General features: G+C 41.3%; 1 protein-coding gene and 1 long non-coding RNA gene across 2 annotated transcripts in view; both read left to right on the top strand.

Moving 5' to 3' along the window:
* Positions 1-16,728, top strand: part of klf7b (Kruppel like factor 7b) — a 44,041-nt gene that overhangs the window by 10,573 nt on the left and 16,740 nt on the right. The gene's annotated exons all lie outside the window — the stretch shown is intronic.
* LOC309503669 lies at positions 1,872-6,212 on the top strand. The gene is made up of 2 exons (XR_014207801.1): positions 1,872-4,841; positions 4,876-6,212. It is a non-coding gene; the product is annotated as an uncharacterized lncRNA (long non-coding RNA).

Genomic DNA, 16,728 nt, shown 5'->3' with positions numbered 1-16,728 from the left:
AGCTGCCCTAACAAACAGAATTATCCCCACCACGTCCACACTAAACTCAAATGCGCTTTCGTCCTGAACGTTGTGCAATGCGAGTCCTGCTGAGTGGTTTTGGGGAAGGAGTTTGTTATGGCTCAGTTAAATGGGTCATGTGCTGAGGACCAGCGACCTTGGAGCATTTGTCCTGCTCATTGAGACATTCAGCCTTCTCCCTTTGTTTTGCACAGACAGAGACCCACTTTCAACCATTTGCTCCTAAATCCTAATCATTGCAACATAATTTATACAAAAATGTACTGTAATAACCATTCTTTTTAGTGTTTTTGGTGGAGTTACCAGGTTCTTTTAGCGCCGTTTTCTCAAAGCACCTGGATGCTATGACAGCGCAGTGGGTGCGAACGCATTGGAATAGAAGTGCAAAAATGACAGCGATTGTAAGGTTTGCAGTCAAGAACGTAAAGTCTGTCTTCTCTGAAGGCGAGGCTGAGCCAGTGTACAGCTATGTGGGTCGGCTGCTATTTTAATCTGTAATGTTGCCGGGAATACCTGAGGGAACAGCCCGGCTCTGTTGGAATGGGGGCTTGTCTGTGTGCAAGTGCCAGTTTTTGTGTGTATGCATAGGTATGGCGGGTTGCAGCGTGCAGATCAGAAAGGTTGTTTAAAGATTTGCGTTAGTATGAGAGATGCCTACTGGGCACCTCTCTTAGGTTCAGTGGAGCAGGCGGCATATAAGTGGGCTTTTAAGCATGGGCCACTGCACCAGGCAAACCCAGCAGAGACTAGCCAGCATCTGCGCACACGTGAACGCATCACGCTGGCACTCCTGCTCTTACGGTACCCTCCCCCCTCAGGCGATCCTCAAACAGGCCAACAGCTCAATTGTATATTTTGAGTGCCTGTGACTCATCTCTTGCGCTACAATATTCAGGATGAGATCACCCACTCTGTCAAATGCAAAGTGCTAAATGTGCCCGACTGCACTGTAGATTCCAGTAAAATGATGAGGTAATGCCTGAGATCCATCACGGAGTCACTACCTCGTCCTAGCAATGATGCTGTCATTGCGTTCGTGACCTTGTGATAATCAGCAATGGTTTGGGGAATTTTGGCAAGGTGGTGCCAGAGCTCCCGTACTGGGCTCCCTGCAGTGCAGACAGGTGTGGCGGCAGCAGGAGCACCTGCCGTTCAGCCGTCGCACCACGTCTGCAAGCCTGGTGGCTTCAAAGCATGGCTGTCCCAGAGAGAAAAACTCAACACAGTCAAGTGCAACTTCGCATGCCCACATACACCATGCACACTTGGCAAAGGTCTCCCTCTCTGCTGCTTCCATTGTAGTCAGGAATTAATAGACTGCAAAGGCATTCATCAAGTCCCAGTTAGGTTTCCTTTTATGTCACTGTAGCAGTCTTGTCAGATGCTAGTAATTGGGTTCAAAGTGCCATCACAGTAAAAGGCTGTGTGGGAGTGAGTCAGAAGGGGCGGGCCCTCGCCGTCTCAGGTGACCTCACTCTCGGCCCAGCTGCTCCAGAGTGCAGGGAGTAGGGAGGGAGGAGGTGGGGGATGAGGTCATTCTTTTGCTGGGAGTATGTGGGCTGGATTTGCGTAGGTGTCTTTGTGTGCGTGTCTGCATGCATGAACGATAGACATTAGAAGAGATAAGGCTGGAGATTTTGGAGCGGACTTCTTGACATTGAAAAAAAAGAGAGAAACAAACGAAATGCTAAATGAAAAGCTTAGGGTCTGATATCGGTCAGCATCGAATAAAGAACATGAAAAATCTTTTTTTAAATCGAATTAAGTCCTTTGTATTCATGTTGGCTTCATATTTTTAGAAATCTCAGTTTATTTACAAATTTCAAGAAAAGCTTTGTGGCATAGTGTGTGTGTGTGTGTGTGTGTGTGTGTGTGTGTGTGTGTGTGTGTGTGTGTGTGTGTGTGTGTGTGTGTGTGTGTGTGTGTATCATGAATAATTGATTCATAAATATCATTACATTTTGGGTAAGTCACACCTAATTATATTTTACAACCTGAACTAATCGCCTTGTTATAAAAAAGGTCAAATTTTTAATTTTATTCATTTTATTATTTATGCAGAAAATATACCAAAATGAAAAATAAAAACACGCTCATATAAGAGGACAAAAATTACAACACTGACCCATATGCTCATACTGCAAAAGGTGCACTGCAAAGTCCATTTAAAAATAAATAGATAAAGACACTAGTTTCACCCACACAGGGGATTTCATCCGGACATTGTTTTGTCGCAAAAAATCGCCGCTGTCCACTGCTCCTCACAATAAAAGCTTTTATGCATCAGTTCATGATCAAATGCTCCCTCCCACCTCACTTCATTTATGGCTGACTGGCAGAGTGGCAGGGCTTTGTGTCTGTTGTTAGAGAGATGAGCTGGGCTGATAGCCACGTGGAGAAAACAGGACAGCCCACAAGGATTGAGACGTCACAACACAGGGGCGGCTTGCCATTGCGTATTCCAAGCACGCACGGGAGCGCTATCAGATCATAGGAGGTATCGGTGAAACAGACATCTGATTCGAGGTGTCTATGATCGATGCCAGCATTTTAAAAGCTAAGAGAGGCTATTGTTTCATTGTAAATCCTCCCGTACACGTCGGTAATGAGACATCTAGATGGAAAGGACAATTTCTCTGCTAGCATGTAACAAAGTCATAGAAGGTTCTCTGAGAGATTGCCTTTGCGATTTTTATTGCAGTCGTCAAAGCTCTAACTCTCCTCTCATGACAGACAACATCCTCATCACTCCAGCTTACATACTTCGGAAGCATCCAGCAAATAGTAATACTGTGATTTTCGTAAACATCCCCAGAGATGGGCTTTCAAAGACAGGATTTGTGTTTACCTTCCTCGTACATGAAAGCAGGAGGAAGAGAGACTAGAAAAGAGCAAAGGAGTTTGTTGTCCCATAAAATACCAAATACCAGTTGTGCAGAGTCTGTGTAATTACCACACTGCAGGATAATTATAAAGAGGACAGATTCAGGGATGAAAAAGCCATTTACGTGCACTTAAGTGAGCGATGGCAATTAACTGGGATGCCTATCCCGGTACTGAGAAATTGGGATGGAAATCCTCGCAGTCAGTTATCACACAAACCAGAAACGACCGGCCTTCTCCTATCTCTTGGAGGTGAGCCTCGCAAACAGGCTCGAGCAAGTTGTTTAATTTTTTAAGCGGCTTTGCTAATCTGCATTCTTCATTTTGTTTTGGAGTCCTTCGTGCGTAAAAAATCCCCGCAGCACAAAGACTGGTGGGGGCAGCTGTCGGGTTGGGAGGGGTCTTGAATTCCTGTTATCATAACTGCCTTTGTCCATCACAGCGGCCAGATCCAGGGGCTAAGTTGGAGATTGGACAGGTTACCATATCCATTCCCCTCAGGGTAGCGTGCCCGCACTTGTCCACACGGATTCCAGCCAGAAAATTTGTCCTGGCCGATCTTTTTGTGTGCTTATCAGCAGGATTGCAGCCAGATCATGGAGGCCCAGTGGGGTTACATAACTTCTCTCTGCTCCAGTCATTGCATCTGCAGCAAGGCATGGACCCCTGCATCCCATCTATGCAATTTCCTTTTCCATTTCCTTTCAGCTGGCTGGCCAAGCCGTTGTGCGTGCTACTCGCATGGGATAGGAAGCTCAGATAGATGTAGTGTTTCCTCTCCACGAGAGATCCTTGTGGAGCCTCCAGCTCACATCCTGTGGTTTATTACAAATAATCATCCAGGGTTATATATAGCATGAGGTTACACTGTTAAACCCATATGTTTGACCATGCTTGGTTGTCAGAGTGATGCACCGAAATGAAACTTTTTGGCCGAAAATGAAAATTCTGGATACATTGGGCTGAAACTAAAAACCGAAAATGGCAAAAAATAATGGAGGGAGGGACCAAATAGTCAATATACTGTAATTAAATATTCTATTTAATATACTATTATATATTATAATGTATTTATAAGTGATTACACTTCTTTATTCAGAAGTCATTACTACAAAAACATATTTTTATGATATATTATATCTGCGTTAAATTGATCAAAAGTGACAGTAAAAACTTACATGGTTACAAAAGATTATTTAAAAAAAAGATTTCAAATAAATATTGAACAAACTTATAACTTGAACTTTCTAGTTAAAGAATGCTGTGAAAAAAAATATAATGTAAATTAAATCAATATTTTTACAAAATATTAAGCAGGACAACTGTTTTTAATATTTATTGATAATAAATATTTTACGCAATTAACGCAGCATCCATTTTTTCTGTCATCCTTTTGGCTAACATTACATTATATGATCACGCTCTTATTTATGCAAATGCTTTTAAACCAGACAAAAGAGAAAGCGTCTCTGAATGTCCTGTCTGTGACACACACAACGCACAGAAAGACACGCGCCAGAATAGAGTTCTCTTTCGCACTTGAACGAACAACAACACACAGAACTATGCCAAAATGCCAGTTTTGGCTAGTATTCTCATAAGAGCAGTCTTAAATTAGTTTAATAACGTCATAAATGAAGAGTTGTAAGAAAATGAGATGCGCGCCAGATCCGCGTCATGTACGGTGGCAGCAGGTCTTAACGTGACAGCAGCCTATTAAACCCGCTGCTGTGATGTCTGTCATTCATGTTAATCAAAGAACAAAGGTAACAGAGAAAATTGTCATTTTAATAAGGATTAATCTATATTTAATTCATTATTTATGCAGTTAAGACTATACAGTGTTTAAGAACTTTATTCAATTTATGTATATTTCCTACCTATTAGACAGGTAGGAAGGCCACAGGTAAATATTACATTTATTATAATGGGTTTATGTGAAGATTGTTATAAGTTCACTTAAATTAAAAGTTGTTCTTTTTTTAAAGCCTAATAAATGTTGAAATTGATAGCTTTCAATTATACTGTAATGTTGAATGTCTATCATTAATGTAAAAAAAAATCTATTTCATAGAGACATCAGTACCAGTTTTAGTATCAGTGATACTGGCCTTCATTCATAAAAATATGCCATTACAACAAATATTTAAAATATACTGTCTTTAAGTTGTTTAACAGTGGTTTCTAAATATTTCGGCCAAAATATCCTTGTTACACAGCACTGTTTTTACAGCACTGTTTTTTGGGGGGTTTTTTGTACCAAAGACATTTATCAGTCCATTTATCAGACAGTCCCCACTACTGACTCTGGTCAATGAATAAGACTGGGCTTTTCACTTCTCCCCTGCTGTTCCTTGACTAGATGTGAATTTCCCATGGTTTTATGCCACACTGCAGGGCATAGAATGCAGAGAAGTCTGACTGATAGTCCCTACAGTGGGATAGAGGTAATGAGAGCACCTGCTGGGTCCCTGGCTGAGGCTCCGTCCTGCAGACACAGACAGACAATGATAGAGAGCTGACACAGTGAACCTGAAGTCCTTGCAATCCAAAGTCATGTGGGCTATTGCTTTGCTGTGACATAACTGAGAATGAAAAGAAACAACCCTTTCACACCAATGCCAGAGCTGTCACGCCAGGGTAATTTTAATCTTCTCTCCATGTGGCTTCCTGCTTGTATTGCACAGAACAGAAGTGCTGATGTATGGGGTAGATCCAAAAGACAGATCTCAAGACAGGAATATTTAAATCCAATAATAGCCTTAAATTCAAACAGCTTCCTTCAAGAAGTTTTATTTTAAATACGATGTCAGCAGGAGATAAGTTGCAAGAATTTGTGTTTAATATCATCAATTTAATGGGCACAATCATTTATAGTGCTTCAAATATGTTCCTGTGTTTGTCGCCAAAACCGAGATAGGAGACATTCTTGGTGAAATAAAGAGAACTCTTTATGTCTCCTAGGGGTATAGACCTTTACAAGTGCCTGATAATGGGACTGCAGCTGAAATTGACTCCCTTGGAGAACTTGGCCTATTAGTCATGTCTGTTGCCTGTTAAAGTATGGTATGTAACCAGAGATCTCTATACAATACCCAGAGGGCCATGCATCTTATGATACAAAACGCCCTCCAACTCAGCCCCCACTTCCAGCTCGCTCCTTGACGGCCAGCTCTCTTTTGTTTCCTCTTGTTCTCTTTTGTCTCCATGTGTTGTATCCCCCCACCCATGTGGCATTCTCTTTGCATTGAGTAATGAAGATTAGCCTGGCATCAGTCACAATAGAGCCCCCCCACCCAACCCATCACTAGTATCCCTTACTTAGATTCCCCAATCTTATAACAAGCTGTTAACCCCATTTAAAAATGTCCCCTTTCAATCGGCTTGTGACGGGGAATAATCCAGCCCGAGCGATTTAATGAAAATCGCTGTATCCTGATTAGATTACCCCAGTGCCGCCAGCCAGTGGCCATTAGCCGACCCTGTACACAGATAAACAGCAGCCCCGCTCCACAAATCCAGTTAAAGGAAGACGGAGAGAGGTTTTCTGAGGCTCAGCTCGCCTCTTACCAGCCTACAGTCTTACTGCCTTTGTCAGTGGGATTATCCCCCATTTGGCACATCTATGGAAAGGACTCATTCATGTCCTCCTGTACCCACTCTATCCATTATTGCGCTTGCTCATTGCTCTATCATTGTGCTAATCGTGATCTTCTATGGCATATCTGTGAGGAAGATTTAAGTTGTATGTGATTTGTAACAAGCATTCTTACATATTGGTAAATCGTAAGGACGCATTGATGTTGAAATTGTGACCAATTGAGGATGTTTATTTATTATTATTATTTTCTGTTAATTATGGCCTAATCACTTAACCAATATATATAGAAACATATAGGAATGTAAATGCTACTCTATTGCTAACTAAGCATATTTGTGGAGCACCTACTTTTTAAAACACCATGAGCAAGTACACCATGATCAACATACTGTCTGGTTATGATTAAACATGAATCCAGAATCGTACTTTGTCATCTCACAGACTTCACATTGTAGCACATAGTACAATGACATCTTCATCTGTGTCCCCTCCCCAATATAATTTCACCAGGTGTTCTTAACTGAGTTTATGAAGAGTTAATAGTGACTTTGTTCATTTGGGAACACGATCAAGGTCGTATTATGTCCTCTACAATCCTGTGCTGATGAAGCCATAGTGCCTTTTCAATTCCTTCACAGCTTCTTTGTCCCTTTTGTGACCTCTGTTACTGAAGTCCCACAATACTTTAAAAGCAAAACCAGTGTTTGTGTACACAGAAATAGCTCTCAACAGCCCCATACAAGCACACCCAAAGGCTGATTGGCAACCAAGCCGCCTCTTCCATCTTTAAATGGAGGTATTCATTAGCTGCAGCTGCACCATGTCAGACTTAAAGTCTCCTTGTGTGGATGGATGCAGATGGAGAAGACAGCAGACACTGTCTTTCACTGTCAATCCTAAATTATTGAAAGTCTCCTATCAAGTAAAAGCTTTGATGAGACGTGGCACTGAAGGCTGGCATGGAAGAATCTAGCCTAAAAGGGTTTCAAAACAACTAAAATAGAGAAGTATCCCAATAGCGAATAACAAGTTTAATTTACAACCATTTAATTTTGGCTAGCCTAGTGCCCATGTTCTGGCCCCGAGCTAGTCCCCTAGTATCAAATGCAATTATTTAGCTAGCTGGTGCTCAAAGTAGGTATGCACTAGACAACATGCTAGCTTGCTAATCTTTGGTGCCAAGTGTGTCATAATGCTCTCAATAACACGTCTTTGCTTGTAGTAGCATCCATCTGTGAAGTAATCCTGCCTCTAAGGGTACAGTGCACAGATAATTCTTGGTTGTTATCTTGCATGATTAGCATTGCTCTTTGTTCCGCATTACATGCATGCTCACTCAACGTATTGTGGAGAAATGGGCCATGTGTCTGTAGAGAAAAGGCTCAGTGATATTTCCAGTTGCTTTGATGGAATGGACGGGCACAGATGCATATTTCCTGTTCCTGACCTCAAGAGTGTTCTTGTCATAATAAAGCTGTCTCAGTTATGTCATGAACCTGATCAGGGCCCTAATGTTCCGCCAAGTGCTGTCAACAAGGATAAACTCGTCCACAACTATGGCTAATGATTGTTTTTCTATCCCTGTGCTCCCTCACTAGGTGAAGAATCTGCCAAATATGTTTATTAGCTTGTGTTTTCTCACCAAACATGGTTAGAAACCTATAAACCTAAAACCTATTCAGCGCAAAGAAATCTACCTAAATATTTGGCCAGCAGACACGTTCACAAGTCCAATCTCCAGTGTTTTGTCACAAGTCCAAGTCGAATCTCAAGTTCAAGTCATTAACTTGGGATTTTGTAGTTGGGAAAAATGTATAAAAGTCCAAGTCAAATCTCAAGCCCAAGCATTAACTTGGGATTTTGAGAAAACATATACCATTCAAAAGTATGGGGTCAGTAAGAGTTTTTCTTTTTAAATAAAAATAAATATTTTTGGTCAGCAAGAACACATTAAATTGATCAAAAGTTAGAAAATACATTTATAATGTTACAAAAAAATTATCTTTCAAAAAAAATGCTGATCTTTTGCACTGCTGTTGTGCTGTGAACTGTTTTAAGAATTAATAATAGTAAGAAATGTTTCTTGAGCATCAAATCAGCATCATATAATGATTTCTGAAGAATGTGACACTGAAGACTGGAGTAATTGCTGCTGAAAATTCAGCCTTGCCATCAGTGGAAAAAAACACTTTCAAATATATTAATATAGAAAACAGTTATTTTAAATTGTAATAGTATTTGGCATATATTTCTGTTTTTACTATATTTATGATCAAATAAATGCAGCCTTGAGGAGCATAGAGACTTTAAAAACATTAAACCCCAAACTTTTTTAATGGTAGTATATGTATATTATAGCACACAAAAAAGCAAAAAATAAATGATCAACCAATAAATAATTAAATAAATAACCCACCTGGTAATTGTTTACAGTGAATTGTTTATGAATCATGATTTTTTGATTTTCAGTATCGCTCCTTGATTTGTGTTGTTTACTAGTCTCAAATTCAAGTCGAATGTAAAATTAAATTTTTGGCAATTTGTGTCTGAGTTGCCATCTCTTGTCCAGTTACTTGGACATTCTATACTCCGATGCTTCACCAGACTCTGGTCTCACTGTTCTGTTCCTCACTTGATAATGGAACAGGAAAATGTGTCTTTCTGATACAGGCAGCACACACAATAACGTCCCAAACCAGTGTCCTGCTGTCTTTTCACATTTCAAAACCCAACAATGTGGCTGCTATGGAAACAGCTGCCAAGCCTGTTGTGCTCATCTCTGGCTGAGTTCCTGTCTGTCTGTTTCCTCTCATTTCCCAGAGGAGCTGGTCTATGTTTACCAGCCAAAGAGAGACACTGGAGCAGGAACAGCACTGGAGAGGCCCTCTCGGTCACAAGGTGCAGCTGCAAAAGCAAGAAGCAAAGCTAGGAAGGAAAATGGAGGGCAGGGAAAGGGATGAGGATTTCAAAACAAATTTGCAAATCGCATTACACGGTCAACATGTAATTAGCTTTGTGTGCGAGTGTAAATATTGATACACAGTAATGAGTACATGGAGTTTACACTAATCTGAAACCCAAAGCCAAGCTTAGCCTTTCTACAGAGCTCTCTGTACGACCATTATGCTCGACGGGATCATCCTTACATTGTATTTGCATGGTGCTTTTTATGGTCTTTGAGAAGAGGGACATTACTAACACTTAGAAGCAGTCTTGTGTCAAGTATCTGATTTCTCAGTGGAGTCACGTAACATCGTTTCTGAACAGATGTGAACATGCTGAGACAAGAAAAAAAAAGAAAAAACATTCAATGGGAGCGTCGAACAGAAGCCACATCAGGAGAACAGCTCCAGACATTACCTTCATCAATATATAATAATCCAAGATTGGAAACATGATAGAAATGAGCCAGACAGATGAACAGATCATTGAGTAGCACAGATACCACATGTTTTGTTCTGAGTCAAAGAACTATAAAGCGTTAATCTCGATACGCACGGTTCCAGATGACAGTATTAGTACAAGTATGTTTGCCTTCTTAAAATAGGACTTTGGCCTTGCTGATCCTGTCAAATTTGTTGTGTCTAAAATAGTAGCAGACAGAAAAGATTCTGGGCACTGGGACCGGGCCAGTGATTCAATTACTCTAAGTACACATTTGAGCAAGGTCAAGTTCGGCACAGGGATATTCAAGACATAAACTGCAGCCAATGTCTTCATATTAAGCAGTTGTAGTTATTACATACCAGAGCACTCACTTGTTCACAGGTTTGGCTCACAGACAGGCCACTAGGCATAAAGGAGAGAAATATGGAGCATCTGTCTATAGCAGTGAACCCAGCAGCTAATTCATACACACACATGTTTCCACACAAGCTACGAATTCCATTTATGAGAAAATTCTAAATAAATTGCAAAAAATGATTTGGAACATGCAGCATTTCCATTGCTTGTGCTAAGTGGAAAAAAAATGTCAATTTGAAAATTAGAAATATTGATCATTCTATAAATTATTATAAATTATAATGCACAGTATGGAAATGGATATTCATTTTGAGATTTGCTAAAGATTATATTTAACCATTTAGATTAAGTTCAAATGAGTTTTAGATGTCTTTAAAGGTCATCTAAATGTACAAAATAGGGCAAATGAAATAGGGCACAATTAAATAACCTGTATGGACCGAAACAGAAAAAAAATAAAAATTCTGTTGATATATGATATGGTACTGACACATCATGCATCCCTATGCTCTGACAAGCTTCATGTTTGCAAGCAATCTTTGACAGATGCCTTACATCTGGAAGCAACAGCGTCCCAGACAGTTCTGGGAGGTAATAATAGTCAATCACAATGACTTTTTTTATGCACATTTAAGCATTTATTCAGTAAATGTGCTTATAGCATTGTTTATGTGCATGTCGTCTTATCAAATACCCAATGTATCTATCCACCTCAAGTGAGCATATGAATATTTATTCATATTTATATATTTATATATTTATCTTGGTGATTCCATCCAGCATTTTAATGAATATTCATGGATGAAAACCCAGCTACCGAAGCCAGGTTTTACTCAGCAAACCTACAGCATTGAAATGTTCACTGTAAGGTATAATTTAAAATTAGGATGTATAATTTGAAATGCCATAATGAAGAACTACACTGCTATTATATAAATGCCACTTGTTTGTAATCAAGTTGTGTTGTTTCTAAAAGAGCGACTCTGTGTAGTGCAGAGGTGGTTTTGAGCAACTTGATGACAAGCCTGTGTAGATGCATTTGCAGCGTAAGCCTACCAAATCTGGCTTTTTGTTTGTGCAGAATGCCTCCCTGACAAGCCATGCAAGTTACATTTGCAGATGTACACAAGGGATTTAAATATCATCTGGTTCCCAGGCAACCACAACAATAATGAAACCTATATGTAAATGTGTGACACAAAACCAAGTATTTTTCTCCAGAGAAATCTGGGGCAGAGGTTCTTCCGCTAAAGAGCTGCTCAGTAAATCTGGCCCTGAAAATGTTCAGGCAGTTGGGATGCCAGAGCCTCAGGCTTATTTGCAGTGGCCCATTCGTCACAGAGTGTCCAGTTTTGCCAACTCGCTAATAGGACGCCATCCTCAGTGAATAATTGGCCCTTTTTTTTTCTTTTTTCGCCATTATACCGCAGCTCTGCACGTTTTAATTTCACCACGGCAAGAACTGCATTGTTTTCTCTTGGGGTTTTGATGTCTCTTCTGGCAGAAGCAGGATATTAGAGATCTTTAAAATGGATCATTCTTAACATGTTACCAACGTTCTCCCAATGACAGATAGTCAGCACCAATCCACAACCCATCTCAGCCTACTCTTCAGCTATGCAGCAAAAGCAGCAGTGGAGAAATCAGTGGCAGGTGGTCATTGGCACGTCACTGAAGAATGACAAATGGTTTAGCCATGGCATTCAAGCATCATACTTTTCACTAAAATTACACAATTTTCAAGATAGCTCTCTGCTGCTCAAACACACAGATAAGTATCTGATCTTACACGTGTAAATACACCCTCAAACTGCAGGCTGACCGGCAGAAATTCACAGCCTGCTGTAAGTAAAACATTTCTCTTGTGTCCTCTATCTTACATCTTTTTCCTCAGCAAACAAATGCTGCACATTGGAGGACAGGGACCCTGACTTGACAAACGACCTGCGATGAGCCTCCATCCACTGCAACAGTGGCCAAGGGCCAAGGGAAACGGGATTAAATTATCCACCCAAATTAAAAGAGCATATCTGTCTTGTCCCTGCTAACAGCTGTTAGCATTTATCTCCCACATGTGTCCGTGCCATTCATTCATTTTATAATCTGCGTTTATCAGACTGGCTAGGCCGAAGTGGGGCTGAGGGGACCAAGAAGAGGCGCCCGGGTGCTAATTGCCTTGCCATGCTCGAGAACGTCTGTGTGTGTGTGTGTGTGTGTGTGTGTGTGTGTTCCAGAGGACCCCACCGTTTTGGCAAAAAAGGGGGAGGTGGAAGTGTAAGAGGGGGTAGGGAGGGATGACACAGGTGCAGAAACAGGAAAAAAGGAGGGCTATTACACAGCGGGAGAGTCTGCAAAAAGTCACTCCATCACAGACCGCTGATTAAAATTTCATAGGAGGGGGCCAGAAGGACGAGTCTGCAGTAGGTAGTAGTTAAACAGTAGAAGTGGATGAAGGCCTGTAGAAGTAGATGGATTTTATTTATTTGAGTGGGGTTATGGGTCAATGATGTATAAGTAATCACAATAAAAAATAAAATGTTTAGTTTTAAAGTTAGAAACCAATGTGGCAAGTTTTAGAAATGTACTCTTTGAATTATGTTGGTTTCATATGGTTTAAAATAAATAAAACGCTCTTATTTTATACTATCTTATATCCATAGTAGTTTCAATAAAAAAAAGTAATGTCATTGACCTACAGTATATCCCAATGTTTTCTGTCCATGTGCTTCTTGGCGAGCAGCATACAGCCATTTTCTGCAGGTGTCGGGTGCAACACAAATTGTTTGTTGTCCAAATGTTGCAGTTTAGTGAGAGTGACGGGTTGTGGAAAGGCTAGGGCTACATTTTCAGATGCAGTCGTGTCTCCGTAGAATCCTAACAAGTTGCTGACATCTCTTTTGTGAGAGTGAGGTTGCAATGGAAGCGGCCGTTTATTGACTGAGCTTGCTTTGATGGGGAGAATCACGAGCGAGATCAAAAGGAGGTTCGGCAGCCGCTCGGGATCGTACCACACTGATGTTTACTTTTCACATAAGTGCTCTTCTATTGGTTATTAACTGCTTTACTGAGACTCTTTTTCATGTTTTTGTTGGCCCTTTTGTTAGGATGTCTGCTTGTAAGAAATTGTAGTCATTGGTTTTATGGCCACTTGTCAGTTGGCCATCCGCACACAGAAGTCTGCAGTAAATCACAAACTGTGATCAGCCCCATGCTGTAACTGTATTGTCTAAATGTCAGGATACCCAGAGTGGGGGTACAGGGGGATGGGACGATGACAGTAGATAAAGTGAAGAGATTCAAGCTTCACTCTAGTGTGTGTGTTTGACAGCTGTTTTCTTCCACACTCACTTCCCCCTCCCCAGACCCCTGTCAGCCTCCCCTCCATTACTCAACCCAACACTCCAGCACCAGGACAGCAGTGACAGCTCCCCTCCCTGAGCTCAGCCAGCGAGGTGCAGGAACCAAACTGAGAGAGCGGTTGAAAAGGCACGCAAGATCCGTGAAATCCTATCCATGACGGTGAGGGCCTCAGATGACTCTGATGTCCACCCTGCTGTGATGATGGTTTATATGTCATCGGGACAGATAGGATATTCCTCCGACTGCAAATTTGCAGGCGGCTTGGTATCTCTCTCGGTGCATGGATAGACATATCCTGGAGGGAGGTCCTTATGGGCTATAGAGTTTCGAAACACTTCCTGAGGTTGATGGCGAGTGTGTGTCACTCCGAGGGTTCCCGGGTAATTGTTGTGTCATTACAGAGGTAATCGTGCAGCAGATATGGCGCATCCCTAAAAAAAATACTTGAAATAATATAGATAAATGCATGTGGTGTGCAAACAGGCCAAAAGCCCTTCAATACATGAAGGATGCATATTTAGTCTTGCTTGGTCATAAAACTGTTAATGGCCATGGTGGAATCACAGCACCCTGGGAAATTGTTATGAACACTGCAGGGTACGAAATTATGTCATATAGACAGATTTCATCGCAAGATCATTGACAACGCTTGTGCTTTATTGAACAAAACATTGCCAGAGCTTAGGACATGTTTTGCAGGAAGGAACACCTGGTCTGCTCATATTTCTGCATGACAGCCTATAATCTTTAAATTGTTAGGTGCATCAAAGAACCCTTTTCTTGGGTTCCAATTGACTATGCATGGTTCTTGAGCTGACTAGAATTACAAAATAAAATGTTTCATTACAGGTACTTCATCAGATCAGCATATTTTTGGAAAAGAGGAACAATTAAACTCTTCTGGGTTCTTTGAAGCACCATTAGAACCATATAACTTATTTAGGTTCTCCTGTTCCTACTGAAAAAGCATATTAAACCAGCCTAAGGTGGTTTGCTGGTCTTAGCTGGTCTCTTATACCCCTTTTCCACCAAGGCAGAGCTGGTGCTGGTTCGGAGCCAGAGCCTAGTTTCAAATCGGTTCTTTGTTTTTCCACCGCCAAAGCACCAGCTCCGAACCAGTAAAACTGGTTCTTAAGTAGCACCAAATCATTGCAGGGTCTAGAACGGAGCCAAGAAAGAACCGCTTGCGTCAGAGGCTGGGGGCGGGGTTACCGTGGCCAACAAGACTGAAGAGAAACTTGTGACCGCCATTTTTAAATAGCAGCTAGTCGAGCTAATAGCAGCTCGATTATAATATCCGTCTATGTAAGTTACGGCGAGCTGCACGAACACGTTGGATTCGCCGTGTTTGGATGCCGATTTATTTTCGCAAACCCATGAGCATCCATAGTAACGCAACGTCTAAGTTATTATTGTTGATGCCTTGGTCGAGATGCATCGGAGCAGCGTGGACCGATCAGAGCTGCGGGAGTGTTTGGAGATCATACGACTCCTTGTGCTTTTTGATCGCTTTCGCAGTGATTTGATTTCATGTGCTGATCGTTCTGCGAGAAGCCGATGCATCTCGAACAAGTCTGGTGTGTTTGTGTTTGGCGCTGCCGCATAGCGTTGCTGGGCAACATGATACGTATGCAGTGACGTAAGATATAGCTCTGTTGTGGCTCTCTGGCCGGTGGAAACGCAAACCGGTTCTTAGTAAGCTCGTCAGTCGAACCAACTCCGAACTGGCAATAGCTCTGGCTCTGAACCAGCACCCGGTTCTTGTTGGTGGAAAAGGGGTATTATAGCCTAGTTAAACCAGCTTATTGGCTGTTTTAAAGGGGATTTGGGACACTTTTCAGATGGTCAGCCTGGAAGACCAGCTTGGGACTTGTTAAACTAGCTGAAAACCAAATTGTGCAGACTGCAAAATCAGCTAAGAACATTCTTGGGCTGGTTTAAGATGGCTTTTCCAGCAGAGATGAAAAACTAAAATGTTCTTCTATTGCATTACACTCTAAAAACCCTTTTGAAATGTTTAGCAGCAGCGCTTGCTACAGTCCTAATTTTTTTTTTTTAAATAAATATATAAATATAGCACTTTTAACTCAAGTGTTGTTCTTAGTGACTACATCTTACACACATACAAGCACACAGACACACACATACACACTTAGGCTTCCCATCAGCAAATTAACTGAATAAAGAGCCTCTCTTTGCTGGGTCGTTTGAGTGGCTAATTAGTCATCAGCGCATGCTGTGTGGAGAGAGAGAGAGGAGTGCAGAAGAGAGATCGGTTTTGCATCAAGAGGTAGAACTTCAAACGACATCTGATGAAAGCCAAAATGCTTAATTAAAATCTATTTGTATGAGCGAAAAATCATCATAATTTCAACCTCAAAAAATAGAGAGGGTTAGAAAAAAAAAAGCTGTTTTGTTAGATGCGGGTGGAGATATAAACACATTAGTTTAGATAATGTGCCGACTTTATTATCCAAGCAGGGAGCGGAGACAGCGAGAGGAACTGACTCTGAGATTGGCGATAATTTCCCCTTTGTGTCTAACTTGGACTGCATCCACATTTGCTAATAACAGTTTTGCGATTCTCCCCCTCGCCTCTCTTTGCCCGCTCTTTGTCTGACATTGGCTCTTAGCGCTGCATGCGAACCCCCTGGCACTGCATTTATAATAGATGGAGCTCAGTGTGCACAATATAAGCAGGGTATGAAGGGGCTTTCTACACAAGCAGCCCGTCCAGAAGAGTCAAATCACCTCATCTACATTTTCCTTTCTTTTTTGGTCATGTAGTTGCTCAGATGTGTGTGAAAATATAGTGTGCTTATGCCAAGTTCTTTCAACCCTCTGCCATCTCTCAATGGCATGTTGCTTTAAGATGCATTACATAGAGAATTTATACATATGCTGCACTGTGCTGATCAATGCAGGTTGGGTATGTCCGCAGAGCATCTATTAAAGTTAAGGCCTACAAAATGCACAAAAATGGAATAATTCCAATAGGTGCATGATCTCTCTTGGTTGCTAAAATTCCTGCATGCTAAAACATGGCTAAAAAAGCTTCAGTGCATGGATAATTCATGCACTCTCCAGGTAGTGCTCAGAATCATAAATGAATGGAGAGC

This window comes from Leuciscus leuciscus (genome assembly GCF_965113295.1).
Source record: "Leuciscus leuciscus genome assembly, chromosome: 7".
In the NCBI taxonomy this organism is placed as follows: Eukaryota; Metazoa; Chordata; class Actinopteri; order Cypriniformes; family Leuciscidae; genus Leuciscus; species Leuciscus leuciscus.
The sequence above is the reverse complement of the archived record's forward strand: the minus strand, read 5'-3'. Positions and strand labels throughout refer to the sequence as shown.